At 45.3% G+C, this 12095-nt stretch overlaps 1 protein-coding gene across 2 annotated transcripts in view; it reads right to left on the bottom strand.

Annotated features, from left to right (window-relative positions):
- Positions 1-1450, bottom strand: part of LRRC2 (leucine rich repeat containing 2) — a 37488-nt gene extending 36038 nt beyond the window's left edge. Inside the window, exon 1 of one of the 2 annotated variants that reach the window (XM_027957731.2) lies at positions 1332-1450. The gene's annotated coding sequence lies outside the window, so the exon portion shown is untranslated. The remainder of the gene's footprint in view (positions 1-1331) is intronic. The other variant, XM_027957732.2, reaches the window with a different exon arrangement.
- Positions 1451-12095: the final 10645 nt, after the last annotated feature.

The following is a 12095-nucleotide window of genomic DNA, read 5'->3' as shown; positions in this document are numbered from 1 at the left end:
TTTATCCAGGTGTATCCTCTGTGTGCAGAAAATACCTATCATCAGCCTTGCTGGATCCAAGGGAATGACTATAACCAACAGGAACTTCCAGTGGGACCAAGGTACAATGGGAGAATAATATGGCAGACTGGGGTCTTTAGTGGCTCACAAATTCTTTCCCATCCTCACATAAGGCCTGGACCCCAGAGTTGGCACACAGAGTGAGTTTTCTGATAGAAACAGTGGGGGAAATAGTGGCTAAATCTTCAAGCGAGGCCAGTCACAACAGTCACACTATTTCAGCCAAATTCTAAATTAAGTCACGTTTTATGTCCCTTGATCAGCGTTCCCCCTGGGGACACCCATTATTTTATGGTAATTTTTTAGGCTAGAAAATCTGGCCATGGGAGGCAGAGGCTCCAGGTAGGATTGAGAGGACAGTCTCAGAGTCAGCCTGCAGGGCTGGAGTCCTGCATCCTGAGACAGTCACCTAACCTCTCTGAACCCCGGTGTTCTCATGCGGACATGCTGTAACAGCAGCACTGAGCTTATAGGATTAGTGGGAGGATCATGAGTGATCATTTGTGGCAAGTGCTTAAGACAGTACCTGGCACCTAGTAAAGCTCAAAAAGCTGTCAGTTATTTAAAGAAAAGAAGAAATTAAGACAGACATTGTTCCCAATTAAACATAAGATAAGCACAGGAGATATAATACGTGAGCATCTGGGGATTTTTCTCTATCAGCAATGGTAACAGAAGGTTCTTCGGGAGAACATCCAGCCTCTGAGTTAACAGAGAGGATCTGGTCATTAGAAGGGCCACCAAGACAGTGGAACTGCTTACAAAACTAGACAGTTCTCTGGGTTTCCAGTCACTTTCCCACCCTCACCCCCAGCCCCTCCTGCAGGACAGACTTCCCCAGCCACTTGACCATCCCCTCCCTGGCACTTAAGAAGCACAAACAAAGATGATTTATCTCCCCTCGACAGCACTTTGGACCAGCAGGCTTTGAGTTCACCCTTGGGCACAAGGGTGCCGCTGGGAGTAACTCACTAAGCAGGAGCAGGAATGTGCCAGCAGACCCGCGCCTTGGACAGGCCGGCCCACAGGCTCTCCTTCAATTCCAGGCCGTGCGTAAAACGCAGATAGATGCGGAGTCTTTTGCCTGCATCTACATTCAAGCCTTGGCACAGCAGGAACAGACATAAACAAGGAGGCACTGCCCCCTCCCCCCCGCCCTCGACGTCCGCAGGTGCCACACACCCTCTCCCTCGCTTTCCCCACAGTTCCCCCCAGTTTCAGGAGCTGCGGTGCACTGACCCCCCCCCCTCCCCCGCCCCACGCCCACCTACCCGTGATCACACTGCAAACCTGAACCCCTGCCGCGGCTCTCTGAGCGGAATCCGAGCCTGCCTGTTTACACCGCAGCAGCCACACGCTGCGGCCGGAAACGCTCCGACCACGGGAGCCTGCCCGCCTGTGTGCTAACGGGCTATATTTGTAAGCTGATAATATGATCTGTAGAACATGTGCTGATAAACTATCTATCTATTCTATGTGACTCAGCCCGGCATGAGACAAAACAGACTTGGGAGAGGAGGGTTTGGCACGGGGCAGCCGACAAGCTGGCCAATCTGAGCCCTACAACCCGGGATTATCTGCACCTCCCTCCAGTCGGCCTTGCCTTTTGACATTGGAAATCCTGAAGCGTGTTAAATAGAACAGGCCAGTGAAGGCCAAGGGTGGGTGCCGCGTTCTTAGCCCGCTAAACTAGGAACCAAACAAAAAGCAGGATAAGAAAGCCATATAACCAAGGAAATGTAAGGGCTGGTCTCCCCTACCCCTCTTCCCGGGTATTTGAAGCAACAGATGTCCAAAATCTTGGTTTCACGTTACATTTTTTTCTTAATTTAATTAAGAAATTAATTTCCTAAAACATATGTCAGTTTAGGTTCTGTCTAGAGATTTTACCAATTTGGCAAATATGTTTTCCTGACATCCAACATTGGGACGATGTGATAGTCACTTAATAAGCAGTTATCATGTCCAAGACAACCTCTCTCAGTGCCCCTTCATGGCGACAGTTCCTCATACCCTTCACCCTAAAACAGCAAAACACCTTCGTCTAATATATACATAAGAACTCAAATTAGAAAATAGTTTGATTTCTGAGGGACTGTTTTCTATATGGAACATTTTCTATTTATTGGCATTTTAATTAAGCTACCATTTTAAATGGTATACTAAGTTGACCTTGACATAGTCACTCAGTCCTGCCTGAGCTCAACGCCCTGGGTTCAGGAAGGCTGCACTAGTTATTGAATCCAAGTGATCTACTGATTATTAAGCCAGTTTTTCAAAATTGTTTTGTCCAACTTTCTACTTGTTTTCTGCAGATCTGATTTACCTTTTCTATCATTACCGAAAGTGGAAACTACAATCATAAAACTAACTGAAAGAAATCTCTCATACGTACGTATTTTCTTCCACAGGGATTCATCTATTAATTTACCAAATATTTATTAAGTGCCTACTATATTCCTGGAAATATGTTTGGTATTAAGAATTTGGTAGTGAATTAAACAGGATCTTGCCCTTTGGAATATCACAGTTTGTTGGAAGAGTGTCCTTCAAACAAGCATTTAAATATCCAACGGTAAACTGTGGTTAATGCGATAAATAAAAAAAAAAACTGAGTGTTATGAAAAAGAATAATGAAATAATCACTGATGATCTGATCTCTCATATCTGTCAGATTTCTTAGTTTGTAAAATTTCTGGGAAACACAGCAAAAAGATGGCCATGTGCATGCCAAGAAGAGAGGACTCAGAAGAAATCAAACCTCGTAATGCCGTGATCTTGGACTTCTAGTCTCCAGAATTGTGAGGAAATCAATTTCTGTTGATTAAGACCCTTTATCTCTGTATGTATTATGGCAGTGCTAGCTAATATAATAAGTAAATAAGAGCATTGGATACAAGATCAATATAAAAATTAGTGCCACAAAAATGGAAGTAAAAGATACCATTCACTTTAACATTAAAAGAATAAATATTTAGGAATGATCCAACAAAACTGTATAATATCTCGATATAGAAATTATTAATAAAAATTTTCTTAAAGAAATTAAACAGCGCCTAAACAGATCTTCATAGACTGGAAGACTCAATATGACACAGATAGGAATTCTAAAGGATCAATGTGCTTTTATCAAAATCCTGGCAGAAATTTTTAGAAATTTAGAAAATGTTCTAAAACTTAATTGGAAATGTAAAAGGTCAAGAATAGTTGCTATAAGCTGAAGTGTGGAAGGGAGATAACTTACTATGCTGAATATCAAGGACTTTTTAATTATAAAGCATAAAGCTATAGTATTAAAGACAGAATGATATTGGTATAAGAAGAGAGAATAAGGCATTAGAAAAGAAAAAAAAAACCACTTCACACAAACACATGAACAACTGATTGCTAATGAAATAACATGATAGATCAGTGTTATAGGAATGATCTTTTCAATTAGTGGTGCTGCAATGGAATACTAGACAGCAATTGAATATGAACAAGCTTCTGCAAATAGTATGGATTACTCTCACCAAAGAAGAGCAAAAAGAAGCAGATATACATGCACACTGATGGTTATAAAAAGGTCAAAACCATGGAAATCCAACCTCTGGGATTAGAAATTTAAAAAGTAAAAGCTCTGAGGAAGAGGGAGTGAGTGGTGGTTGTGAAAAAGCAGGAAGTGGACTTTTGGGGTTCTGGTAATATTCTTCTTCTTGACCTGGGTTGTGGTTCCATGGTTCTGAATTTGGAATAATTCACTAACCTATAACCTTAATTACCTGTGGACTTTTATCAATGTAGAACATACTTCATTAAAAAAAATTTACCTATTCATCTTATATTGTTGTATCAAATTCTCACAAATTCAGTGGCTTAATAGAATATCATTTATTCACAGTTCCCGTACTTCAGATATCTGTCCTGGATCAACTGAGTTTCCAGAGTGGGGAGCAACTCAAAGTGCCCAGGGTCATTTGCATACAGGAAATCTTCTCCCTGGAGCACTTTAACGGGTCTCTGATATAGCCTGGGTTTTGCACTTTGGCCTCCCTCAGTCCCTCCACTTGCATTTCATCCATTTCAAAACCATTAAGAGCTGTGAAGAATGTCTGAATGCAATCTGATACAAAATCCACTTAAGAAGCACTTTAAAATGAGATCCTCCACGTCTTGTGAAACCAAGTGGGACCCCAGCTCACCTTCCCAAGTCCCTTCAAAGAGTCTGTCTGCCCATCTATCTGTCTGTCTGGGGCCACTGACCTCGACCTGGTCAGGGGGCCATCAGGAAATGATGGCTCCTTCCCCATCAGCAGTTTTTTTGATAACACTAAAATGGTACTTACTGGGCTCATCTTTTCTGGGGGAAGTGGGAAAGGAACAGGAGTCCAATCTAGTAGATCCTGTCTCCTCTAGTGTGCTCAGCAGAGTAACTATTTGACTAATTTGATTGAAAAGAGAAAAATTTTGGTGAAAATTCTAAACCATAGCCATGTTTAGAAGTCTAAATCAGAATTGCCCCTACCCTGACATGGTTTCTGGTAACTGCATCAAGACTATTTTGTCTTGTACATTGTGACCTCTCTTGAATAAGTTGCCCAGAATTCAGCACTGCTCAGAGTGGAGAAGGAAATAGCAACCCACTCCAGTGTTCTTGCCTGGAGAATCCCAGGGACGGGGGAGCCTGGTGGGCTGCCGTCTATGGTGTCGCACAGAGTCAGACACAACTGAAGCGACTTAGCAGCAGCAGCAGCAGCAGAGTACTTAAGATTCACTTATTTTTTCCTTCACTGTTGTCAGCAGGGAGTATTTTTTGTTGTATTTCCTAGCTCAGGCTAGGGGGCGCAAGTTGTTTTCCTTTGGAGCTTCTCAAAGACCTAGTCCACGCCCACCCCACCTTCTCATTTAGAAAATAAGGCTGAAAGGTAACATGTCAGCCACAGATGCGGCAGACGGAAAAAGATTTAGCCAAAAGGAAACCAGCACAGACAGACAGACACTACTCTAGAGGTTGCAGAAGTGAGATTTCCAGAAGACTAGGTTTCTGGATCCCCTGGTGTGGGGGATCAGCATAAGGAGAGGGGCTGGTGAAAGACAAGGAAACTGGTAGTTAACAACAGAGTTGACAAAATGAGGGAAACTCCTGTTCAAATGCCCTCTCAGTACCACCTGCCAGTTCATAGGAAAAGAAATACAAGCATCCGGTAAACAACAATGCAAATCCAAACAACAAGGGGATACTATTTTCACAAACAGATTCAGCAAAAATTAAGATACTTGTTGTGGGATTTCCCTGGCGGTCCAGGGGTTAAGATACTGTGCTTCTGCTGCAGGGGGTGTGGGTTTGAGCCTCAGTCAGGAAGCAGATCCTGCAAGCCAGGTGGCGCTAGTCATTAAGTACTCACCTGTCAATGCAGGACATGTAAGAGACCTGGGTTCAATCCCTGGGTCAGGAAGATCCCCTGGAGGAGCGCATGGCAATCCACTCCAGTAGTCCTGCCTGGAGAATCCCATGGACAGAGGGGCCTGGCAGGCTGTGGTCCATTGGGCCTCAAAGAGTCGGACACAACTGAAGCGACTTAGCACCCTCGCACAAGATGCTTGTTTCAGCCAGCTGTGAAGGACCTGGGGATGTGTGGGGAAGGGAAGAAAAGGGAGGGAGAGGAAACCAGCGCAACCTTCTTGGAAAATAAATTTGGAAATGTTCTCCCTTTAACCAAGCAATTCCAGTGCTAGAAGTTTACTGGCTAGAAATATTCCCCAAAAGTCACCAGGATATACATTCAAGGGAGCTCACTGTAAATGTAGAAACACAGCAAGTATTTCTTGATGAGATAGTTTATGTCTATATAGAAATTGATATGATATACCCTCCACCCCACACACGTACACACACACACACAAGGAGTCTCCTCCTAAGGCCTTCTCTGTCCCTCTTACCCAGTTTCTACAACAGTATAGCATTAAATTGGCTCATTTGAACAATCTTCCCTTCTGAGACTGCAGAGATTTGGGAGCAAGAACCTATTCTTCTGAACCCCACACAGAGGTCTGTGCAAATACAGAAGAGGTTTCCAGTGGCTATTTGCTAAGTTAACCGGTGAAAAGAGGAAGCCATGTACTTGCTGGTGAATGGGCAAGGGCTCCACTCCTGCCAGGGTGTCACTTGGGTTTTATCGGAAGCCGCTGGGTGCTGAGCTTGGTAGCCTCTACATCCCTCAGCTGAAGTTCCCCAGCCTGGCTCATTGTTCTTCTGGCCTGAGGAGACAATGACAGAGGGGGCCACACAACTGTCCCTAGGAATCCTGTGAAAAAGTAGGCTTTGACCTTAAACCTCATCATCGTGCTGCAGAAATGGCTCTTCTTTTTATTAACTATTTGAGCTTCCCTGGTGGCTCAGATGGTAAAGTGTCTGCCTGATATAAGGGAGACCCGGATTCGATCCCTGGGTTGGGAAGATCTCCTGGAGAAGGAAATGGCAACCCACTCCAGTATTCCTGCCTGGAGAACCCCAGGGACAGAGGAGTCTGGTAGGCTACAGTCCATAGGGTCGCAAAGAGTTGGACACGACTGAGCAACTTCACTTCAGTTAAGGTTTCATTCTAAACGGTCTCAACCACTGAAACGTTGAATTGACTTTTTAAAGCTAAAAACTTACGCTACCTCCAAAGGTGTTTTCTTCCTTGAAACTGAGACAGACACTGGAAATCTCTGTTGGGATTGTTATTATTATTATTATTATTATTATTATTATTTTGCTTTGACTACTCTTGGTTGATTGGTTTTAAGTCAAATTCTTACTTGTATATTTTAAACACACACAACTCTCTTTTGCCCCAGTTTTTAATGCAAGACAACTCAGAGTGTTGTTGAACCCAAGTTCACGTGCCCAATACACGCTTTAGGTTTGTTTGGCCTCCTTGTGCACCGGCACAGTGACTTGGGTTGGACGACAAGAGGGTAGTAGTGAACCATCCTGAGACCAGGGCCATCTGGCGCTGACAGAGAATGTGGGCTGCCAGTGACTGGGAACCCCCATTCCAGGATCTCCTAACCCCAGACCCTCCATGGGTCTCTAACACAGTAATTACTGGGCAGAGGCTTGGTGGCCTCTGTCAATTTCAGCAGTGACCGAGCAGAGGTGTCCAGTGACTGTCTCAGAGATGTCAATCAACTCCCCACCCAGAGATAGCAGCACAACTACAATCATGACTGTCCTTTCTCCCCCACTGAGCAGTGGGGTCACCTTTCATCACTGTGTCCCCAGAGCCCAGCCTTTGACCAGCAACATGGTAGCCTCATTAAATACTTTTTGAATGAACAGCCTATCGGTCCCCAGCCCAATACCAAATATCTAGCCACTCAAACACTTCAGCCCTCCCCTCCCCTTATCCTCTTCCTATCTTAAAACCTAGCCCAGATTCTGTCTACTGCATACACTAGACTTTCTCTGCCCTCTGTCCCTCTGGGGAACACAGATCTTTTCAGTGAGCTCCAGTTTTGGGGTATGCAGAGATCCTGTGTGGGCTGCAGGCTGAACTCACACCAGTCATGCAAACGTCGCCAGACTCAGGGCCTTGATTCTCTCCTGAAAATGAAGAGATGATTTCCAGGGGTTCTATTCCAAGTCCCAAAAGTTCCACAAGAGCCCCTTTAAACAAGGAAGTGTCAGGGCAGGGGTGGTGTCCCTCTGCCAGTTCTGCCACAGACCTGCCCAGCCTCTGTGGAAAAGACCTGTAAGTCCACAGATGGGAGCCATTGTTTCATCCAAAAAATGAGGCTAACGTTGCCAATGCTGTTATCTGCTTAGCACATTGGATTGTTGCAGACTGGGAAGCACAAGGTGTGCTGAGAATGTACTGTTCTTTCTTTAAGCCTCTGTGCAGCTCCTGAGTTATATGGTTGGCCTTCTCTTCTGCACTGCCCTCCTCCACATCCAGCTTCTAGAGCTTCAGGCCAAGTTCCTCATTCCCTCGGAATCTCAGAGTGACACATGAAACAAGTTGGAAGGCCACACAGGGAGCTGAAGCACAGCAGGAATTAGTCAACCACTGTGGGGTAACTACCAGCTTTAAGTAAACAGGCTGCATCCCATGCCACCATTGCTCTGATGGGGACCTACCTTCCAATAAAAATCATTTAAAATTTAATTCCCCCAAGAATTAAACCACTGGTGTAGAAGCAAATAACCACTCTTCTTTAGCACCTGTGGACTCGTCACATTCACACAGGTAGACAGGGATGCTGAAATGGTCTCAGATGCTGTGATTTGTTCTGCCGCGGGAAGGGGGCAGAGCATAGTCCTTAAAGAATGATACAGCCATTGACAAAAACTGCAGACATCAGAAACTGGCTAGAGCTGACTAGGCCCAAGATGGTGGAAGATTTGACTTCCAGTAGCCTCATTATGCAATGGCACCCCACTCCAGTACTCTTGCCTGGAAAATCCCATGGACAGAGGAGCCTAGTGGGCTGCAGTCCATGGGGTTGCAAAGAGTCAGACATGACTGAGTGACTTCCCTTTCACTTTTCACTTTCATGCATTGGAGAAGGAAATGGGAACCCACTCCAGTGTTCTTGCCTGGAGAATCCCAGGGATGGGGGAGCCTGGTGGGCTGCCGTCTTTGGGGTCGCACAGAGTCGGACATAACTGAAGTGACTTAGCAGCAGCAGCAGCAGCAGCAGCATCCTCATTATGAGCTCATTGAAATATATTAGCATATGCGAAATGACACATCCAGTGGCACCATGACTGTTCTGAGAGGGAAAGCCAAAAAGGAGGCAGTGGTCTAATTCCTCAAAATAGATGAGATAATCCTCCCACTAACCACCCCAGCAATTCAGTGCCGCTCTTGCCTTCTGAGATGGACCGCATTCTGCCTGTGGAATGTGTATTTCTGCTTTCACTTTACTATGGCTCACTCTTGAATTCCTTCCTACTCAAAGCCAAGCACTTTCACTTGGTGGCCCATCCCAGGAACTCACCTGAGACCTGGGGCATGACCATCCTTTCAGGCTCCATTATCCTGCAACTTCATTACAAAGTATATTAATAAATCTATACTTCTTACCCATCACTTTGCCTCTTACTGAATTCCTTCTGCACCAAGACAAAAAGAACCTGAATTTCATTAAGTCCTCAGAAGAGTGGGGCCATTTTAGTACTAGATAAAAGTTTCACATTTGTGCGCCTGGCAATATTAGGTAAGCGCAGGGGTTTCACTTTAGAAATTAGGCATAGATGATTTTTAGAAACTACTCCTGACTTTAGGGGCTTCCCTGGTGGCTCAGACAGTAAAGAATCTGCCTGCAATGCAGGGGACTCAGGTTTAATCCCTGGGTCAGGAAGATTTCCTGGAGAAGGGAATGGTTACCCACTCCAGTATTCTTGCCTGGGAAATTCCATGGACCAAGGAGCCTGGCAGGCTATAGTCCACGGGGTCACAAAAAGTCGGACACAAATGGGCGATTAACACTTTCACTTTCACTCATGACTTAGGATGTATTTAATAACAAATTAAATTATCTGGAGCGCTCAGGTATTAGGTGAAAGTGTTACCAAATCCATCTCAGCAGCTCTTTGCTCTAGAGTCCAATACTGAGAGACAAGTGTTAGGTAAAAGGAAAGATAACCTTATTAAGGAAGCCAGCAACCCTGGAGAGACAGAGACTCGTGTCACAAAGAACCAAATCCCCAGGTTTGCTCAGAGATTACCCAGGGATAAAAAGGAAGGGGCTATGTGCAGGGGAAGGGGCAGTCTTTTCTATCCAGAGATGACTGTCCCCATCACAAGGTTCCAGGTAGCCACCAGGTCTTGCTTGCGGTTGGAACAAATCTTTGGTCAGCTAGTACTGGAGAGTAGGGAATAGAAGTAAGACCTATAGAAAAACTAATCTTCAATCTTGATATGCATCAACAGCTTTCTCTATCTGCAGCAAGCTAAGCCAAGCTAATGGTAGAAGTCAGGCATAGTGAAAAATGAAGAAATAGATTTGGAGGAGTTCCCTGATGGTTCAGTGGTTAGAACTTCATACTCCTACTATTGGGGCACAGGATTGATCTCTGATCAGGAACTAAGGCCCAAAAGCTACTCAGTGCAGCCCAAGAAAATAAAGAAAGAAAAAGAAATAGCCTTGGAATGCTGAGTTGCTGACAGTCCCTAGTTAGTGTCTTAATTCCTCAGTGACAACCCCCACTGTCAGATTTTCCTTCCATGTCCAGGGGAAAAGGGTAAAGAAGTCTTCTGTAATTTCAAGCTGTACATAAGCAACAGAGAATTGTTAGAGTGGAAGGATCTGACATGGTATAAGAAATATTCTCTGCTTCCCTCACATGCTCACTGAGACTCCAAAAGATGCATCTCTTTAGTAACATTTTAAGTAATCATTTCACAAAGACTCATCATGCCAATTATGATCCCCTTGACTAGAAGATAAAATTCCAATTTAAGGATTCCTTCAAGCATGGACCCACTCCCAGAGGAAATTCAAGAAAGTAGGTTAGTAAACCCTCATCCACTTTGAAATAGGGAAGTATTGTGGGCTAAGGTCTGTTGGAGCCAAGTAGCAGGTTGTGTCAGCGTCATATTGAGTGTTTCAAGCCCAGTTAATCTTCAACTCCAGGGTCAGTTTTTTTTCCCCATTCTCTTGAGGCCAATTCTTGGAATCGTGCTGGCCAGACATAGGGCTTCCCTGGTAGCTCAGCTGGTAAAGAATCCACCTGTAATGTGGGTGACCTGGGTTCAATCCCTGGGTTGGGAAGATCCCCTGGAGAAGGGTACTGCTACTCACTCCAGTATTCTGGCCTGGAGAAGTACATGGACTGTATAGACTATGGGGTCACAGAGAGTCTGACACGACTGAGCCACTTTCACTTTCAGAGAATCAGTGCTGCTCAAGATGGAGCAGCTTACGTCATGGCTATAGTCTGGTCATCGTGCAGTTAGCCTTTTCCCTTTGGTGGCAGTTTTGGTATCTGCAGCACAGCTCAGGAATGTGCACCAGACACTTATCTGCCTCCTTCAGGGAGGAACTAAAGATTCTGTGACTCTATTGTCCTAATCATTAACTGCTTGAGCCTGCTCCTGTGTGACTAACAGGAGACAAGGGACACGGAGGCACTTTTTATACCTGGGAGGTCCCCAAAGAGTCCTGTTCTGTTTCAAGAGGCCTCAGGGCTCAGGGACAGGCCTCTCCAGCAGCAGCGTCTGGAGCTTACTGAAATTACCAAATAAATACTTTTAGGGTAATACAGGACACAGCTAAATCGGGTTAATTCCGGTGGTGTCGTGGTGGGGAGGGAGGACAGGGCAGACTAAGGGGATGAAAGAGACTGCACATTGAGCCCTGGGAGACTGCTAAAATGCAATGAAACCCAGTGGCAAAGCTGAAATGGCCTCCCAGGCTAGACGGCCGTGTTTCTACATCCTTTTCCTGGAGCAGGCCTGGCACCCCTTGTGTAGACCGCTAGTGGCTGCGCCCCGGCCTTTGGTCCACCAGGAAGGCGCAGGCCCCGTCCGCCTCGCTGCCCGCCTCCCCTAGCCCACCCACCCGCCTGGCGCCGGCTGTGCTTCCTTCCAGCCTCGCTTGCAATTCAGGTGCGCCTGGAATTTACACTCATTCACTCCAGCGGGGGCAGGAACCCCTTCCTGACCCTGAACTTCTGTCCTAACCCTAACTTTCCCTGAGTCCTCACCTTTCCCTCCCACCCCCGGAGACACACCCTTCTCGAGCACGGGCTCAACACACCTTTCCTGGGAAAACCAAAAATGAAAGCAAATTTCGGGAAATAAAACTTACAAAACATCAACTCCTTAGGAGACCCAAACTTGGTGTTTCGGTTTTCCTGATTAAAGCAATACTTTCCCACCACCTCGATACAGAAATTGCTTTGCCCTTTTTTTTTAAACAGCAAATCTGATATTTTTAACCCGAAACTAATGATACAGACATTAGGGCTAATTAGCAACAGTTTTACAAGAATGGCCTTTTCCATTCTCTCTTTGGCCGCCTCGCAGCCTCTCACCTCCACCCCGGAGTGTTTAAGCATTGTAATG

Source organism: Ovis aries, chromosome 19 (genome assembly GCF_016772045.2).
Source record: "Ovis aries strain OAR_USU_Benz2616 breed Rambouillet chromosome 19, ARS-UI_Ramb_v3.0, whole genome shotgun sequence".
NCBI lineage: Eukaryota > Metazoa > Chordata > Mammalia > Artiodactyla > Bovidae > Ovis > Ovis aries.
The sequence above is the reverse complement of the archived record's forward strand: the minus strand, read 5'-3'. Positions and strand labels throughout refer to the sequence as shown.